The sequence below is a fragment of the Muscardinus avellanarius genome (assembly GCF_963383645.1).
Source record: "Muscardinus avellanarius genome assembly, chromosome: 12".
NCBI lineage: Eukaryota > Metazoa > Chordata > Mammalia > Rodentia > Gliridae > Muscardinus > Muscardinus avellanarius.
Genome location: NC_137798.1, coordinates 90,012,651 through 90,034,381, shown reverse-complemented (window position 1 = coordinate 90,034,381; position 21,731 = coordinate 90,012,651).

Here is a 21,731-nt window from a genome sequence, read left to right as displayed (position 1 = left end):
CATAAAGTGATAAGCAAAGCCTTTTTCCTATTGTTATATAATTGTGTACATATGTGGCTCCTATATTTTCTTTTTTCTTCAAAATGGTGTAAATAAATATATTTCAATTGAATTAACAATAGATTTGCATTCAGACATTCATTTATCACATTGATAATTAAATCACATTAAGATAATCTAAAAGTAATATACTTATAATCTAAAGTTTTATCACACACCAGTATCATTGATTTTAGATTTCTTTTGAAAATTAATTATTTCATTAGTCCACTGCAATTATATACCACTGTAAGTTTCATTATATTAAAAATATATACAAAGAACTTCTTGTAAATTTCCCTTTACATCTCATCTGCTCCTCAATCCTATCCACATGAGTTAGTAAGCTTGGTAGTAATACTTTCACAAATTACTATACTAGTTTTTTTCAACTGTATTCTTCTTCAGTTCTCTCTACTCCCCTCTTCCCCCCTAATCTCTCCTCCACTCATCTTCAACTACTTTGTAGATCTATTTCCATTTATTTAAAGTCTCATATGTTTACTGTTTTTTTCTCTGGGTTCCAAAAATGAGAGAAAATATACCAACCTTTGACTTTGAGACTGACTTAGTATAGTATTCACTAGTTCCATCCACTTACCTGCAAATCACAGTTTTGTTCATTTCATGTATATAGCATATTTTATTTATCTATCAATTTGGTAAGGGATGTCTGGTTTGTTTCATAATCTGGCTACTGTAAATTGTGCTTCCATAAACATGGCAATAAAAATGGTTATCAATATAATATTCTGACTTTAGTTGTTTAGAATCGTTATAGTTAGATATAAAATGTCCCCTAAAGAGCTCTTTTATTAATATTTGGAGTTGATGTAATTGAGTCTCAGAAGTTGTAATTCCAACAGTGATTTATCTGAGTGGTGACTCATGCCTGTAGGGTGTGCTGGATGGGTTGGGTTCCTGGAGGTTCAGCTTTGGAGATTATATAGCTACTTGATTTTTGACAAAGCAGTCAAAAATATATAATGAAGGAAACAAAGCCTTCCAACAAATATTGGTGGAAAAACTAGATATTCATTTGTAGAAGATGAAAATTTTATCCTTATATCTTATCAAGATCAAAACAGGATGACCTTTGTATCCAAATGTCAAAAGAGGATGGATCAAAGACCCAGAAATTAGACCAAAACTATAGAATTTCTAGAAGAAACGATAACAATGATATCCACTATTTAGGAACTCGTAAGAGTTTCTTAATAAGTCCTCCAAAGCTTAGAAAATAAACCAAAAATTAATAAATACTATGGCATCAAATTAACAAACTTCTGTGTATCAAAAGAAGCAATAAAAGCCTGTGTGGTGGCACAGGCTTGTAATCCCCATGCTTGGGAGGCAGAGACAGGAGGCCACCGCACTGGCTTAGGAGACCCTGTTTCCAAATAAAAATGTAAAAAAAAAAAAAGTTTTGGGAGTGTAGCCCGGGGGTAGAAGGGCTTCCAGGAAACCCACCCAGTACCACACACACACAAAAAAAGAAGCAATAAAGAACCTAAAGAATGGAATAAAGTCTTTCCCAGATACTCCTACGATAGATGACTAATATCTAAAATATATTAAAAATCAAAAGTTAACAAAAAATAAATAATATAATAATAAATGGTAAGTTTAATTGAAAAGATACTTCTCAAAAGTAGAAATATAAAAGAACATCAAATATATGAAGAAATGATCAATATCATTAGCAATTAGAGATATTCAAAACAAAACGATTTTTAATTGGTGCAGGCCTTTTCATGAGTAATGTTTAATATTATATATTTTAAGTACTAGAAAAGGAACCCAGGGACATTAAACCTCTGAACTATACCCCAGTTATATATATAAAAAAGAAATCATATATATATATTTCTTTTTTAATTTTGAAGCAGGTTCTTGCTAGGTTGCTGAGGCTTTACTTGAACCTCTGATCCTCTAGTTTTCAACCTTCAAAATACTGAGATTACAGGTATGTGCCACCATGCCTGACTATAGTTTATATTCGGGGAGCAGCTTATTACTCACTTTATTCTGAAAGGATTCAGAATCTCATATTTCCCTTTATAAGAAATTACCAGTGTAAGTTTTCTCAAGATTGTAAAACTTTCATTCATTCTGAATATTCTAATTTTTTCAGTACTGGGGATTGAAACCAGGGACATTCTACCTCTGAGATATACCCCAGCCTTATTTTATTCTTTATTTTGGAACAGGGTCTCAGTAAGTTGCAGAGTGCCTTACTAAGTAGCTGAGGCCGACCATGAACCTGTGATCCTCCAGTCTCAGCCTCCCAAGTACTGGGATTACAAGAGTGCATCACCCTAACCTGGCTGAATATTGTAATTTTAAGTAGAAGTTTTCAATCATTCTGTGTTAATAAACTGAATACTGGCTTGCTCAGTATTAAAGTATACTACATATCTAAGAGTACTTGCTATAATTTGGATCTAGAATGTCTTTTAAAGGGCCATTTTTTAAAGGATTCGGATCTACCCTGTAGAGTAATTGGGAGGTGGTACAACATTTAAGAAGTGAGACCTGGTCAGAGTAAATTTTGTCATTCGTAGCAAATGAGAAAGGGGACTGTGAGATCCTGGTATCCCTATTTTTCTTTCTTTTACTTTTTGTCAACAAGATAAAAGAAGTTTCTCCATCACATGTTCCAGCACAACATGCTATCCCAGTCCCAAAGCAATCAGACTAGCAAATCATAAAGTGAAATCTTCCAAACTGAAGGCTAAAATAAACTTTTTTCTCCTTGTAAGGTTATTATTGTGGGTATTTGCTGCAGTAACATATGTTACTAACACTGTTTTCAAGTTATTTGTTCTGTACATAGGTACAATAAATTAATATATTTAATCAAATTCTGACAATGTGAGAGCACTATTTCTGATGGTTCATCTTATTAGGTAAAATGGTTTAATTAACAAGTGGGACAAATGTGAAAAACTTCAAAATATCAACTACCTCATCATGAATTACCCAGTTCTTCCAGCCAACTACTTTCTCAATTCATCCTAACAGACAGCACAAAACACACATGTCAAAATAAGTCACTTGAGGCTCACGAGCATTTGTGTCAATGCAAAATTCCAACAAGTCTGTAGTTAAGTACACAGGACCCATGGCTCTGAGAATTTCTTAGCTAGGTTTAGAAACTAAAATATAAAGAACACATTAATATGAGAAATCTGGTGTTTAAAAGTGACTATGGGAAGATGAAATAAGGCCAAGGAGATAAAAACATTTGTAAAATGTTATCTCCAGCCAATTATTTGTCACTGGGGATAACAGAAAAGGCAAAGATTTACATTCTCATTGTTCTTACACCTTCTTCATTCTGAAAGATCAGACAAAATGTTATGGAAACATTAGAGAAAGGCAAAATTGCTGTGGTATTTTCTTTCTTATGATCATGGAAAAATAAACATTTTATAGCACTCTTTTCTTGGCCTGATTTCCTTGTGACGGGGTTTTAAATCAAATCTACCATGGTTACGAAGGATGCCTTTTAGTCATTGTTTAAAATCAAACTTCAAAGTCCTGTGAATACAGTCCATTCATGTTTAAAAGGACAGCCAAACATTCAGAAATCGACAAAGAAAGGAAAAGAACACACTTTTGCTTGTCTTCTGTACTCTACTATAATGAAAGAAATAACAACTTTTATCCCAGGTTTCTACCTCAGAGCACCTACATGCTCTAACAGATGCACTAAATGAAAAACCACACCTAATTAAATTATTCGTTAACCATCAACAAATAATTAGTATTGCTCAAACTACACAGAATTGCTAAGTATCCTAATCCTTCTCGAATTCTCCATTTTAGATTTGTTTTTTATATTGGCTTTATCTCTTCAACCCCGTTATCTGCACTATCTGCACCTAATCAATAATGAAACTAGTATAAAAGCAAAAGGCCACCAGATAGGGATGATTACTAGCTACTCTAGACACTTATTGGAGTTGCTACAGAAAAGTCCTTGGCTCATATTTTGTATGCACTATAGTTACTTTCCTAACTACCTCCACGAGTACAGTGAAAGTGGAATTTTAATATGACCCCTAAAGAGCTCATTTATTAATATTCCAGGTTGATATAGTTAAGCCATAAGAGTTGTAATCTCAGAAATGGGTAAATCTCTTGTAATGAATTTACCTGACTTGTGGTGAGAACTAGTAGGGTTTTGTTGGAGACTGTGGGCTCCTGGGGCTGTGGCTTTATATACTGCTTCTCCTCCCCCTGAGCGCTCTCTCTCTCTCTCTCTCTCTCTCTCTCTCTCTCTCTCTCTCTCTCTCTCTCTCGGCCTCCATGATGTGAGACTGATGACTTGTACCCCTTTGTCTGTTTCCCACTGTGATGCCTTGAGATCCATGGTCCCCGGCCTCAGCCTCATTTGGACTGAACCCCAAACCATAAGCAAATAAATTGTCCTTCTTCTATGTTACTTAGTCAGGTCTTTGTATAATTGTGTGAAAAAGATGATGAATGCAAACTATAATTTGACAGTTTATTTAAATATGCTATGTACTTGCGTAATAAATCTTACAAAACTGAATTTCTAGTTTATACTTATACAATAAAGCCAAACATAAATATTTAATTTATACTGAGGAATCTTCCAGTTTTGTTTTCTTCCCTATTTCCCTTCTTTTTATTTTTCCCTCTCTTCTCTTTATGCACATTTCCATTGTAACTAACTGATAGTCTTGATAATTAAATACATAAGAACATAATCAATTGAAATTGATTTATTTTGGTAATAACTTCTTATTTTATCATTTTTATGTTAAAATAAGTAAGACATGCTTATGTTAAAACAAGTAAGGCATATTTTATAATGCTTATTATAAAATATTCACATAATATAGAAATAGTACTTTTTAGTAAAAACACTATTACATTTTAAAAGTATCTTTCCTGAATTATCTACAAATGATTTTTCAAATTAAATAATATTTATTAAATATAATAATTGACTTGAGCAATGAAAAACAAAAATAACATACTGCCCTCATCCTTTAGAATGCCAAATATGTACAAGGAAATGCTTACATTAATCATTAGTATTTAAGAAAACACATTGGAGTATGATAAATGACTTTATCAAAAATAACACTTAAATGACAGTCTGATGATACTTTTCTATAGAAAGTAAGCACAATTTTTTAGAAGCTATGAACCTGACCTCTTCTGAAGTAACCCTACTTGATTTCTATCCAACTATCATGTCTCTCTATACAGCCAAGCAGATGCTGAAAATGGAGGCCAACAGTTGATGGAAGTTAAAAAGAGTGACATGGTAATGGTGCTGTTCAGAGCAAGAATTAACACAGAGATTTTCCTCTCTGAGTAGAAAGATAATCTAATGACTATTGCTAGAGAGCATGAATCAAAGATAAGAAGCCAATCAACACCAGAAAGAGCTTGACTTCTTGGAATTCACGAACATCTATAGTAAAGGAATGACTTCCCTGTAGAGGATCTATTGATTTCCCTGCAGAAAACATTGGAAAAATGATCACCAGGTGAAATGATATTAAGAAAACTTTACTTAATCTGGTAGATAGATCAGCCCTTTCTTTGGCCTCAACAGGAGTACCAAAGATGGTGCTGTTTCTGAAGATGTAGCATTGACTGAGCCTCATGGAGATCACAAAGGAATTCTCAAATGATGCTGAAGAAATCTATGGCCAGAGAAACGGCAATTAGGAAAATTCAAGAAAAAAGATATTATTGTAAACTGTTGATGGAGACAGATGACAATAGCCCAGTATAAATAAAATACAATTAAAATAATTTAAACTAGTTTAATTACTACTCTGGAAAGTGTTTCTTTTCTAGAACCCAAAAGACATGGCTTTTAAACTATAAAATTAAATCAATACATGGAATGAGACATGACCACTTGGGGTATATAATGATGGCTTGATATATGAAATATAAGGGAAATGTTTAAATGAGTTGAAAAGTAAAAGGAGTTAGAAATCATGAAGTAAAAGTCATATGACTAAGAAGACAGATACAGGAGATAGTCAGTGAATTCAGATAGAACCATAAACAGAAAAGCATACATAGGAGAGAAGTTATAACTAAATAAGTGTGAAAGAATTCTGAAGTTAAAAATATGTAGGCAGAGTAGAATCTTATTCTGAGATTCAGCAAGGTTATTTAGGGAAAATATGTCTCTATGCAGATACACATAAAATTTCTAAATTTCAGTAACTTTAACAATATGATAATTAAAGCTGGGCGCAGTGCATAGATAGGTCTCAGCTACTCATAAGGCTAAGGCAGGAGGATTTTAGCTCTGGAGAGCTAAACCAACCATTATGGAAACTTAAAATATTCTCAAGAAAGTCTGATCAAAAGAACTACTACTCATGATTCTCATGCTACTCCAAAGGTACCGAGGTATGATATACTTGTCAGGATGAAAAAAAGACTATAACATTTCAATGATTCATGAAGTATATACAGCCATATACACATGGAAAAGTTATTTAGAAATATTTTCTAACCCCCCCCCCCAAATATGCATAAGAACAAGAAGCTCAATGTGATGAAAGAGAAACACCATAGGAAAAACACAATAACACAATGTAGAACTAGAAGACAAATACACATGCACCATGTAAAATTGCCATTTTTAACAGCTCAATATCAGTAAAATACTTCAAATCATTTCAACAAATAGCTGATAAGAAATCAAAAAATAAAGGAAAGAAAATATCCTAAGGGTTATATTTTATTGAGATGGAAAAGGATAGTAGGCAAATAAGTAAATATTCCAACTAAAATAATAGATAATAATCTTTGTTTTTATATCAAATATAACTTTGTTAAATTTTATCCTTAAAATATTTAGATGATATTACAAAATACAGCTTATTGTTTGATGAGAAATATATAAAATTGTGTGCAAAACTGAAGTAACGGGCCTTTATTCTTTGGCCTCATCCCTCTTTTATACTCATTTCTGCCTAGTATCCATCATTGGAAAACCACCCAGAACATCAACTCTTACCCAGCCCTGAGTCCAACCAAGGTCCGATCTTATGGTACCATCTGGTAAAAGATAACTGATGTATTGGGGAAAAACAGAGGTGGGGAAAGACTCAGGGTAAGAATGACCTTGCCTGCTGTGTAAATTAGACAATTTCAAAGGCTAAGCATGTTAAAGTTTTGTTTTTATCTTTTTGTTTTTGACTATCTCAAGATAGCTGAAACTCTACATCTAAATGGACATGGAAGAAGTTTGCCTCAAAACATCATGTACACAGTAATTCCAGTTTTTTTATTTATTCAAAATCACAGTCAAGTACTGAATTTAAATAAATTTTTGTATGAGTGAAGCAGAGATGATACAAATAAAGGGAAGAAGGCAAAGATCTCTTTTTTAAAAATCCACATTAAGATTCTCTTCATTTCTAAAAGGAGTTGGTAAGCGACCGAGTATGGAGTAAAGGGCTATTCTTCACTGTCTCTGCTCTTTCTCTCTTCCTTTTCCCCAGGGCTCAGTGCTCTTGTGTTATGAACATTTTAATATTCAACAAAGCTGTGTTAATTTTCTAGGGCTGCCTTAAAAAATTACCACAAAATAGGTGACTTAAAACAAGAGAAATATATTGTCTCAGAGTTTTGGAGGGTAAAAATCCTAAATCAAGTTGTCAGGAAAACTCTGCTCTCACTGAAAGCTTTAGGGGAGAATTTATTCTCTTCCTTTTTCTTAGCTTCTGGTATTTCCTGTAATACTTGGCATTGCTTGGCTTCAAGGCATACCACAGGGATCTCTTCTCCTGTTCTCCCATGGTGCTCTCCTTGTATCTGTCTCTCCTTCTCTTTTCTACTTCTTAATGGAACATCAGTCATATTGGACTAAGGGTCTACCCATTATAGCATGAACTTTTAACCAATTTCATTCACAAACCTATTTCCAAATAAAGTTACACTGTAAGGTCCCAGCAAGAATGTGAGTTTGGGGTAGGAAGAGGCAATATTATACTCAGTATATAAACTAATCTAACCTATTGGATCTTTATTAAATCACAGGCATTTGCTTTTAAATATTAAATTCTAACAATAGAATGAAATACCTTGTCTACCTGTTAAAATGATTTGGAATAACATTTGGAGAGTTATCTAAAAGTACAAAGAAGAGGACAGAAGGGCCATCTTAGGTCCTTAAAACCGTATCATTGATGCCCCAGTCCTTTCTACCTAATTGTTCATTGTTAGGAGTAGGCATATGTCCTCAGGCCACCCTCTTAATCAAATGACACAGAGAGCAACCACATCAGAGAATTCACAAGTGGCTTACAGAATAATTGCTTGACCCCATGGTTAGAAAGTCCGTAAGCAGTCTTGCAAATTGGCAAGTAGAGTTTAAGTGTCAAAAATGGATAGTGAATTCACAGTAAATTATATGAGATCACAGAGGGTTGTGCCATCATCAACTGTGACTTACAATGCTGCTGGGCAGCAAGAAAAGACAGAGAGATACCCTTACATCTTGCACGGAAGTGTCTATTGAGCAACAAAGCCTTCATTTTCAGGGAATGATCACAATGGGTCTGCTGTTCAAAGATGGGCATAGAGATCATTAAGCCCATGGAGGATGAACGATGGAGTCAGGTCTACTTAACTCTCTCAAAACAGAATCCAAGCCTGGCCTGGTGGCACACACTTGCAATCCCCGTGCTTGGGAGGTGGAGACAGGAGGATTGCCCAGGTTCAAAGCCAGCCTCACAGGCTTAAGAGACCCTGTTTCCAAATAAAATAAATATAAAATAGTTCTGGGATTGTAGCCCAGAGGTAGAAGGGTTCCATCCCCAGTACCACCAAAAACTAAAACAAAAAATAAAACAATCCAAAACACAGCAGTGAAAATCTTGGCTTTCAGGGGCAAGGTGTTTGTGAATTTCCAGTCAGTACTCTCCCAACACCAGGGTGGGAAAACACTCCATAATGCTTACCATTTATAAAATGAGTCTTACAGCCAAAATTAAGAAAAATGTAAAAGGAAAAAAAATGAGAGAGAAGGAAACTTAGAAGGATTAAGACAGGAGTTTGGGAAAGAATGAGTTAGTTTTGGCAGAAAGGTTGTTCCAAAACTCTAGTGACAGTGACCATTAACAAATGCTTTGACTCCCTCCTTGAAATACATGCTTATTTGGTTGATGCATTTGAAGTTGGAACTTAAATATGCTTCAGTTGGCTGGAAGTTGAACAAGCCTCTCTTTGGGAATTTAGCATCTGTCAGGTGAATCAGAACAAGGGTTCCACTTATATTAAGCAAGAGAAAAATTATATCTAATGAACTGCTAACACCAAGTGTCCACAAGTTCTCCGAGGCATGTTTAGAATCAAGTGAAAGTTATGTGGCTAATGTGACTTTTAAATGATCTGGAAAAACTGTTCACAGAGAAGCATTGGATTAAAATTTTTCTGAACAAAACTATTTACTGAAACATATTGCATAGATATGCTGCTAAATACTTTATCTACATTATTATTTAAACCTTACTATCATCCTAGGCTGAATATTTTTCATCCCATTTTACAGATAAGAAGCTTGTGAAGGAGAGGAATTTGTTGATAGTTCAATCATCGGTAGGATGCAGAATTCAAAAGTAATGAATCCAAACTTTTTGTACTTTATCTGTTCTAATGCCTGCTCAGAAAATGTTGCAGCTTGGGAAAAAATAAATCCTGCACTTTATAACTATACAAAGCGATATTTAAAACCAGACAGTTAAGGTTTTCCACAAAAGTTACATAGTACACAAGGTTGTATACAAGTATTTTGATTATTTCAGAGAAACCATTTTTCTTTTCATAAAGCTAAATAATATAGTCTATACCTAGAGATTTAAATGTTTCCATGTATAATCAGAACTGAAGCACAGTGGAGAGATATGGTTCCTAAACTGTAGACTTATTGATAAAATACACGAACTTTAAGCCATTCTAATATGGTCCAGCCATCCTTTTTCATCGTCTATGTCGGTTTGATGATGATCGTCTTATTCACCATTACCCTTCAGTGACTTTCAAAATAGCATTCACTATTTTAGACTACAGATGCCAAGAGTTTATTTAATCATGCTCTTCTGTTCATTGTCTTTGGTTTTCCCTCAATCATTTAAAAATTTTAATTATTATTATTATTTTTTTTGGTGGTAGTGGGGTTCCTGGAAGCTCTTCTAACCTCTCTGGGCTACACTCCCAGACCTATTTTATATTTTTGAAACAGGGTCTCTTAAACCAGCGTGGCTGGCTACGAACCTGTGCGATCCTAGGGTCTCCGCCTCCCAAGCGCGGGGGTTACAAGCGTGCGCCACCACGCCCGGCAAAAAATTTATTTTTTTTCTCTTTTGTCATTTCTACTTCCCTCTCTTGTTTCTCTCTCCCATTATAACCTCCCAGTTTAATTGCTTTTATATTTGTTATTTAATATTGTTGGACAATATACACTGCTTTTTATTCATGTGTCTTTCATCTATAAAACATTTTTGGCACCAAATTTATTTTCTTTTCTACTTCTCTCATTTAAGACATAATTACAATAAATTTCAAATATACATGAAAGATGTATGAACTTTATATAATAATTATCCATATTCCCATCACCTAAATTGAATCACTAGTATATAATAAGCATCTACTTACTCTTCTACCTATCCTTGAATATCACATAATGATATGACATCATATCTATCACATACATACCGGTGTTATTTCAAAGTACATTGCAGATATTGGTACAATTCTACCTAAAAAATACCTCTACCCAGAGTTGAATATTCACTTACCAGTTTTTACTTTGATATAGGGTCTTAAAAATGGGAAATTTTAACTGCACTTCTGCTGAGGTTTGGCAAATTTAGATGTATGTCTGTATAAACCAAATACCTCATCAAACTATAGAACATTATCTTCACCTCAAAAAATACCTCTTCCAAGTAATACTTAGCCATTTCTGCTGGAGATAATTACTGTTCTGAATTGTTTCTACCTTAAATGAGCTCCTCCTGCTTTAGCATTCTCTATAATGAATTCTTACAATATGTGTTCTCTTGGATGAAGCAGCTTCCCCTCGGTATCATCTAGCATATGTTTGATTTTTTGTTACTCTTCTCTGGCTCATTATTTTCAGTGTTGTTTCATTTTGGATAATTTCTTCAGATCGGTCTTCTCTTTTGCAGATTCTGTTCTGTGCCCTTTTCATTTGGCTATTAAACTATGAATTTTTAAATTTCCCATAATGTGTTTTTCAATCTGAGAAATTCCATTGACTGTCTTTTTTATAATTCCTATTTATTTGCTGATTTTTAAAAAATAAATACAAATACAATTGCCCTTAATAGAATAAAGAAAAAATAAGTTTTTAAAAATTTGAATTCCATGCTGGGCGTGGTGGCACACGCTTGTAATCCCCATGCTTGGGAGGCGGTGACAGGAGGATCACGCAGGTTCCAAGCCAGCCTCACTGGCTTAAGAGACCCTATTAAAAAAAAAAAAAAAAAAAAGGTCTGGGATTGTAGCCTGGAGGTAGAAGGGCTTCCAGGAACCCCAGTACCACCAAAAAAAAAAAAAAAAAATCTAATTACAAATCTGAAGACATTTGCATGTTGTTTGTATTTGATTATTTTCTCTCTTAAGACAAGGTTACATTATTTTTCCTAATTCCTCATATGTTGAATCACTTGGTTGGTGTCCTGCGCTTTATTAGGAATATCATGGGGCGGAGGCTCCAAAATCTATCCTAATCCTCCAAACACTTTTGATGGTTTTATGTTAGCAGGAAAACAGCCCGGCTCGATTGGTACTCACACTTTATCTCTTGAGCAGCAGGACAAACATTGGTTCGGCTCTTTTTATCTCAGCTGAGCGGCTTGCAGTTAGCTTTACCACACATGCTTTGCAGAGCAGCCAGCAGTGTGGTCACAGAGTTACAGACAGTTCCTCCACCTCTGTCAGTGGCCCTCCTCTGTCCAGGGTTCCCTCCTCACTTTTCAATGCCTGTGGTTGTCCTAAATCCTATCCTCTGGTTCTTTAGACCAGAAAGACAAGAGATTTTCTATCAAACTTTATCACCCTGACACTAAACTGTGGCCTGCCTTCATGTTACAAAACATAAAAACAGAACCACATGCTGTATCAGTTGTTCCTTTCAAATCTGAATTCTCTTTCCAAATCTCTACGCGTGTGTTTACTCTCCAGTTTCTCTGGATTGTTATTCAGTGTTTATGGCTCTTATCTTTGCGAAGGTCAGCCACACTGCCAATGGCAGAGGTTTATTTTTTATGCTCATCTTGTTCTATGGACAAACAGTCCTTTGCTTTAGATTGCTTTTTGAATAGTGCCTATGGATGCATATTTTACTCATCTTTTTTTCCCAAAGCAATTTTTAATACTCATAATTATGTTTATTTTCTCCTGTAATCTATTGACTTTATGAATATTTTAAACTTCTTTAAAAATATGTAGGCTCCTATCAACTTTCCCTGCTATATCTTCCAAATCAAACTATTAATGTTAATATTGTGTAAAGTTTTATTGTACACAGTGTGTAGGACAGGGTTGCTAAAATTCACATTAGTCATGCTTTGTCCTTCTCCTCCGGACCATTTACATAGTTTTTCAATTTGAACTGCTTGTTTTTTTTTCCTTTATATAAAAAGTATAATGAGTATTTTAATCTGTGTGTACTAACTTGATATATCTATCTGCTGTACTAATTATCACACATGAAAACAATACAAATTTATTCTCTCATAGCTCTAGGATCCAAAGTCTGAAATGATTATCAACTGACCAAAAATAAGCACACTCTAGAAGACTTGTACATTACCTTTTTTAGAATCTAGTGGCTGCTTTATCTCTCTCTCATTCTCTCTCTCTCTCTCTCTCTCTCTCTCTCTCTCTCTCTCTCTCTCTCTCTCTTCTCTCTCTCTCTCTCATGTGTGTGTTTGTTTTGTACTGGTGATTGAACTCACAGGAATTCTCCCTTTGAGCTGTACCCCAAACATCTTTATTTTAAAATAGGGTCCAGTGAGTTACTGCACACTGTCCTTGGCATAGTGGTTGCTTTCATTTCTTGGCTTATTCTTACCTACAAGCCTGTTATCTTCTTCTGTCTCTCTTTTTTTAAAAAACACTATAAACACTATGTTAGTACATAAGGCCCATCCAGATGTTCCAATTTAATATCCCAAGTTCAGGATGCTCATTATAATTACATCTGCAAAATTTTTGCTACATTCAATTACCTCTACAAATTCCAGAGGTTGAGTCATGGAATTCATGGGGCTCATTATTCAGTGCACTACATTCCACTTTTAATTTTATGTATGTGTCTTTCCCATAACTATCAAAACCAGGTCAGTGGCCTAAAACTTTAAGGCCCCAACATGTATTGTTGTGAATCATTTTATATCATCATCATTATTATTTATATCTGGCATTACAATATATAAAATCATCATTTCCATTCATAGGTCACTTGCATTTTTAATTATTATTTTAGGGGAGAATTAAGATATTCATATTACTTTTTGATTATTAATAATGAAGGATGTTTTCTATTTGGTTGCTTCACTTTAAACATATTTTAAGTATTATATTTGTTGCCAACTGTTCTTTTTCTCCAGTATGTTTGTATAAATTAAAAAATCGGTGATTATTGGCAGCTTTTAATTTTTACATAAAATGACATAGATTTTTGTCCTTTCTTGATTTCTCTTACTTAAAAGTTTAGAAATTTCTTTCTTTTTGTTCTTTAAAGATAAGAGGCATTAACTGTCAATGCCACTGTGTTTGGTTCTTAATTAATCATATTTTAAAATAGACAATGAGAAAGTAACTGCCATCGGATAAGCCAAATACTGGCCTCGTTTGCAAATTCAGTGATCAAAAATATATGGAAAAGCACTGAGTAAGTTTCTGATGCAACAAAAATGACATTTTCTTTCCAATTCTGCTGACTTTAGGCTTAATGTTGTATTCTTGCCCATATTTTATGGAAATACTTTGTAGTGGAAACCAGAGCAATATAAATCATATTTTCCATCTACAATTATTATTCTCATTTTATTTCTAAACATAATGAGTTCTTGAAGCTTGTATGTATATATCGGGCTTTATTTCTCCCACATGCATATGATGAAGCACTTAACATTCAATGTAACTATATTTAAAGATAGGGACTTAAAAGAGTTGATTAAGGTTAAATGAGGTCATAAAGGTGGGCTGATCTAAAAGGACTGATGTTTTTATAAAAAAGAAAGAGATGCCAAAAAGTTCTGTCTCTGTGTACACGTAAGGAAAACATCATGCCAGAACATAATGAGAAGGTCTCTTCCCCCAAGCTAAGAAAAGAAACTTCACCAGAAATTAGTTCTGCTAGTGACAACTTCCAGTCTGCAGAATTTTAAGAAAATACATTTCTGTAGTTTATCTAGCCTGTGCTGTTTTCTTATGGCAGCTTGAACTGAGTAATACACTCCATATATTACATAATGTGCCACCAAAGAATGCTTTAATGACAGACCAAATATACAATAGTGGTTCCATAAAATTATATTATCTAGGAATGTTATAACATTCTTAATTGTATAAATGCACTCTATGATCTTACCACAATGGCAAAAATCATCTTATACCACATTTATAGTCACCTTTCCCCTTATTAAGTGGCACATTAGCTTGCATTTAAAAAATCTCTTCTGATGTTTAAAAGATATTCGTGTTTTGAGAAACTTGGCAATCAATGTGTTTATCGCTTAGTAAAACATAAAATGGGGTGTGTTTTTCTCTGTGTGTATTCCTGGGTATTCATGGATTTGATTTGCTCAGTGTCTGTTTATGTACCAGTCTATGTTTCACTACTCCTAATCTGTTCTTTTTAACCACATGGCTGCCTGTTATAGTTAGATATAAATTATCCCTTAAAAGCTCATTTATTAATATTTAGGGTTAATATTAATTCATAAGAATTTTAATCAAAAAGCATTATAATAAATTTATACATGGTGCCCCAGGCCGACAGTGTGTAGCTGGAGAATAGATATCCTCAGGAGTGCGACCTTGGGAATTATATTTGATTCCTCCCCTGTGTGCTATCTGTCTTGCTTCCAGCCTCCATGATTCAGAGAGCATTGCTTCCACCACCATACCTTGACCTCCAGATGCCAGCCGCACATGGGTGGAACTCCCAAAACATAGGCTAACAGATTTGCCTTCTTCTAAATTACGTGGTCAGTTTTTAGATTATAACTGGGAAAAGGCTGAAAAATACATGGCCCATTATTTATACCTATGCCTTGACTTGTCCTAGAAGGAAAAGACATTCTTAAATTTCAAGAATAAAAAGGAAACTAGTTTATTTTGATAAGTTGTAAAAACTGTGTTCCCAGAAAATTTGAGCACATTATCTTTGAAGAAAAAAAATAACCTACAGCTGTAACATTTTGCTTACCTTAGGCATTTCCGTAATGTTCTTCACTGTGATGAAAGACATTTGACTCAAAAAATCAGTCCTTTAAAACCTTTCTCCCACACTTCTTTAATAATGTCTATTTTCTCATTCCCCACTGTGCTATTATTGGATTCATAACAGCAGTTCTGCATGGTATCATTTACCTGTAAGCTAAACCAGCAGATTCAAGAAGTTTTGAATCATGAAACTTGATTAGATAGCTTTATGTTAAACGACAATCATATGGAAAATATACTGAAATAAAAATATATTGTGGAAATGGACCAGTAGGTGTCATTTTTCTTATAAGCAGGAATTTCATTGCTGGAGCAAGATAGCATAAATTGTGATGAAGTCAATCATAGGCTCTAATATTATAAGGGAATTGTTTAAAACCCCGTTTTGTATAGGAGAATATTAAGATTTAGAGAGACATACTGCAATAGAAAGAGAACAAGTTGTGAATCACAAGTTATAAACTGGGTTTATGGGCCAGTTGTAACAATTATAGTGAAAACATTTTGGACAATGTCTTTAACTTTCTGAGATTGGGATCTTCTGACTACTGATCTGACTTGTTACAAAATGGTAGTATGCCCTATTTTACTGAGTAACAAATGGTGGGGAAAAGAGAAACGCACATAGGTATTTCTATCAAAAAAGATCTAATACAAAAATTAAAGACTTATGAAACTATTGGGAGAACTTGGACTGTAAAAGTCAGAAACTTATGCTAGCATGTCAGAAATTGTGGTACACGAAAACCATCAGCAACTTACAACAAATGCCTCATCCTCAAGGAGGTTGATTCACATTCTGATGTTGGAAACTGACTGGCAACAGATACTTTCTCATCCTCCAAATGCTTCAGAGTTCAAAATAATAATGCCTCTCATTTGGACTATTCTGATACGTGTCTTATTTTCCTCCTACTACTTTGCTTGATATATTACTTATGATAAATTTGGTGATTCTGTGGTTACAAATGATCCTTAAATTGTAGTGGATTCACTATTCATTTCATGCTTACGTATTATTCTCACACATATTTCCAATAGAACTATGCTGTGCATAATTTTTTTTGGGGGGGTCTCAGGCTGAGTGAGATTCATTTTATCGGAGAACCATCTAGAATATTCAACATCTGCACTGACGGCCTGAGAAGGCAGAGGCTAGAGAATTGATCATAGGACTTTTACCAACTAAGCTCATCAGTGCTAGAGAACCATTCAACTTCCAAAAAGAAGACAAAGAAATATTTGGTTGAAACTAGTATTTATGTCATACTTCATAGAATCAGAATTTTATATTTTTTTGCCAATATACAATGTATAAATACAAATAAGATTATATCACTCTACTGCTTATAAACCTCTGAAGCTACCCATTCTTTGTAAAATAAAATGGACAGCTTTTGTTATAGCTCACCAGACCCTACAATATCTGGAGTGTCAAGTTTTTAAAATCTTATTTCTCTTTGCTCTATTTCTGGCTCACTGTGGTCTAAGATGTTGGTTTCCTTTCAGTGTGCTGATAGTTCCTCATGTCAAGGAACTATACCTGCTGTCTTTTCTAACTAGAAATGGTGCCCATTAACTCTTTGCATAAATAACCCCTTCCTATTCTTCAAGGTTCTGAATAAACATGAACCCCACATTTTACTTTCTAGTGTAACAACTTTACATCACTGTTCATAGTCTTTAAATTGTTCCTAAGTTTAACATTTGTGTGCAACTTCTTTAAAAGAAACATCACAAGGGGTCAAGGGTCACTTCAAATTTATATTTGCCTTGCTCTCAATGCAAGAAAGAGCCTTTAGTTCATAATAATCGCTTTTACAATACACTTTGAGTAATATTTTAAATTAATAAATTGTATCTTTCATTATCAAAGTGATCTAAAATAATAGAAATTGGGATGATATTTCAGCTGTATAATAAGCTAAGAATATCTTTCTTTCTGTCTCCTTTCAGGGATGGGTAAATTTAAAATATGTACTTATGCCAGGTGTGGTGGTGCACGCTTGTAATCCCCACACTCGGGAGGCTGAGACAGGAGGATTGCACAGGTTCGAAGCCAGCCTCAGCTACTTAGTGAGGCTCTCAGCAAGTTAGTGAGACCCTGTTTCCAAATAAAATTTAAAAAAAATGGGTTTGGGAGTATTGCCTGGAGGTAGAAAGCCTCTGGGTTCCACTCCAAGTACCACCAAAATAAATAAATAAATAAATAAATAAATAAATAAATAAATAAATAAAATCTGTACATATTTTCTCATTTATGAAAGAGAACAGACTAATAATATTACTGTTGGTATGTCAACATTTCTTACAAACATACAAGAAACCTAAGAAATAGATATAATAACCTACCCAAATTTAAAAAAAGTTTATTAAACAAAAAGCATAGATTTTCTGCTTCAAATTCATTGTACTTCAAAATAGCTTATTAGATTTAGCAATAAGGTATTATCTGTTAAGAATAATATCATTTCTTTGTAATATAACAGTTAATTTTTTTTCTTTCTCTCTTCATATCCATGTCCTTACTTGGCATAGCACTTAACCATTACATGGGTTATTAAAGAATCATCTAGAAGGTCATGACAGGTAGCATTTGCATGAATTAGTATTAAATTCAGTTAACCTTAGCATTTTATTACTGAAATTAAGTTTGTGGTAGAGAAGTAGGAGCACATATTCGGACTCATTTGAACTTAAGTCTTAGGTTCTGCCTGTTTTCTGTCTGATATTGGGTATGTCATTTTACATCCTCAGACTTTACATTTATATTATGTCATAGAACTAGAAAGACTTCTGGGTCATTCTTGAGTGGACTCACTATGATAGCTCCTATCTCAACAACTATTACATTTCTAATCATCTCACCTATCAACTGTAAGAGAGTTATTATATAATGCATGATTAATTCTGATGAAACCAAAGCGTATTAAATTATTTTTTTCTAAGTATTTAATAATGGTGGTAAATTTTTTAACTTGAAAAGCAGAAGAAAACCTAGAAATTTCAAATAAAAAATAACAGTTAATCTCAACATGCATATGTGAGGTTCAGGACAAACTCGAGGGTAGCTTAAGGAAATAATAAGAGAAGTCAATATTGCTAACCTTGTTATATTCTAAAACTTTGTAATGCTGGGAAAGGGTAAACATTTAATATAAAACAAAGATGCCTGAAGTGCTACACTTTGAGAAAGGGTTTGAAATATGTTGCAAATATGTATGGCCAAATGGAAAATAGTTTAAAAAATGACAAAAAAGACATGATTAAGAATTAGAATTAATTTTCCCACTGGAAAATGAAGTTAATGATTAGTTAATTAAAAACTGTCAATCTTTAAGATGTTAGCCAAGAGAAAGAATATTAATTTAAAATATATATTGAGCCGGGCGTGGTGGTGCACGCTTGTAATCCCTGCCCTTGGGAGGCAGAGACAGGAGGATCGCGCAGGCTTGAAGCCAGCTGCGCGCGCTGGCTTAGGAGACCCTGTTTCCAAATAAAAAGTATAAAAATAGGTCTTGGATTGTAGCCCGGAGATAGAAGGGTTTCCAGGAACCCCAGTACCACCAATAAATAAATAAATAAATAAATAAATAAATATATATATATATTGATAGTAGACATAAGACAATCAGGAATATATGAATAGGTGATAAAATGCATGTACAAATTTGTTTCTATAATAAGATTGGTTTACCAATAATTGTTTAATAATAATCCAATTAAAATAACACAAAACTGAGAGATAAGAGATAAGATTAAACATATGAATAACTCTTCCTTGACACAAAAACTGATTTGATTATATGTCAAAAATATCAGTGTAAATGAATTATTTGCTACTTACTCCTATCTGATTTTGTGTGGTGGTAATAAGGAAAAAAAATATTTTTCTAAGAAGGATTCTATTCATTATAGTATATGAGGTAGAGGTGAAGCCACTCTTCCTAAACTATGAGTTAGAATGTAAAGTTCTTAAAGAACCGCCAAGTACATTGTGTCATGGCCAAATACAGAACTAAAGAACATTCAACTTGTTTTTACTGCAGCCTTGATCAGCTTTTCATGTTAATGGAGACTAGTCTCCAGAGAATGATAGACCACACACGATTTACAGATCAGTTGTTTCATAGAATATGCTATATTCTGTGGAATAGGAACTTGTCTCACAGGTTATTTTTTCACAGAATAAACATCATTTAAAAGGTTAAGGCATACTGGAACTATTTGGTGAAAACCAAATTTGTGTTTATTTATTTTGAAGCTGTGAGAAATTTCTGTCATTAGAAAAGTCCCTGAGGAACTCCAAAGATGTGTGGAAGAAATAAGAAGACATTGAGATAAATAGCACTGTTCATCCAGTAGGTGAAGGTGAGCCAGGTTCAGATGCTTTAGCACTCTGGCATAACAATATCAAGACAGATGGGATTGCAAAATTAAGTTCGGGCAGGATCTATACCAACCTTTAGTTTTGAAATGAGAGCCAAGTAAATGAATGAGTGCACACAATGCCCTTCCAGGATAATCTCTGAGCCTAGAGCTCTTTTACCTGCACAGATCTTTTGTGTTGTATCTATGCAGCTCATTTCCTTTCTTCTAGTGTGTATGTACCATTCTCCCACATCCAGATCAAATCCTGCCTTCTTCAGACAGCCTGCCCAAACAGTTTTTAAAGATTACTCCAAGCTCATCTTGTACGCCAAGCCACTCACTTTTCTCTTAGCAGAGCAACCATTTTACTCAAAACAATGGTCTGCAATGTGTAAAGACATATTGATTGGTGTGTTTATTTATGTAATTTCTCTCTCTTCATTGAGATGGGATCTATAACACAAGAAAAAGAAGGCATGCGGCATCCGTTACTGCTTACCAGGTGCTGTGCCAGGCATAAAGAAGGCACCCACTAAACCTTTAGTGAGGAGATGAATGTAGCTGTGGTCAAAGGAACAATGCTAAGAAGGTCTTAGAGACAGAGTTCCTGATCCTGGCTGTCATGTATCAGCTCTATCTTCTCTTTAAAGCTCCATTTTCAATCTCTACTAAAAAACAGTTACATTATAACCAATACATAGGAGTTTGGTAATGAATCACAGTTATGTCACTTCTCAGTATATTTTTTGTATAAATCAGATATTTAACTAGTAACATTATTTTTCTTAATTATTTTATTTATATATGTATTTATTTATATTATATGTAATAATTTCCTCTAAAGGGATTGAACCAAGAGATACTCTAACTGGGCTATACCTCACCCCTTTCTTTTTTTCTTTTTTTTTGAGACAAGACTTCACTAATTTGCCCAAGCTGGCCTCAGACTTGCAATATTCCTGCTTCAGCCTTCTAAGTAGCTGTGATTGCAGGCATATACCACCATGCTTGGCTGATTTTTTTTCAATTAATTATCTCATCATATGTACTGCTCTAAAATGATTTTCTGCCAGTGGTTAAAAAGTACTAAGGAAAAATTCTGCTCAAAATCAATCACATGTACTCAGAATCTTTAGCATATCTTTGCTTTCCCTGGATTCATTGTTTTTGTTGACACAATTTCAGAGCTGTTTTCAAACATCTTTAATTACCTTTAATTAGTTAAATGGGTTACCACACTTGGTTTCACTGAAAAGCCCATCCATCTCCTTGAAGGAACTCTACTTACTTTTAATCTTCTTTCCAGACTCCAATTACATGGGCTTGCAAATTTTAGTAATGTCTGGGAAGAAAAGAAATCAATGCTTTTAAATTAATGATTTAATTAATTTATTTATTGTGATTCTGGGGATTGAACCCAGAAACAGTCTACCTCTAAACAATATCTCCAGCCCTATTTTTTATTCCTTATTTTGAAACAGGGTCTCACTAAATGTGGAGCGTCTCACTAAGTAGCTGAAGCTGACCATGACTTGCAATTCTCCTGTCTCAGCCTCCCAATGATTGGAATTACAAGCCTGTGCTACCATGCACATTTATCAGTTTTATTTTAATCACAACAAATGCCATTGCAGTTTAGAGGCTAGATGAGCAAACATAAACAAAAGTATCATTTAAATGATTCAAGAAGGGTCTCGCTAAGTTGCTGAAGGTCTGCGGCTGGCCTCGATCCTCCTGTCTCCGCCTCCTAAGAGCAGGGATTACAAGCATGCGCCACCATGCCTGGCTAGACTTTTTTAAGGTCCAAAATCCCTTCTCAA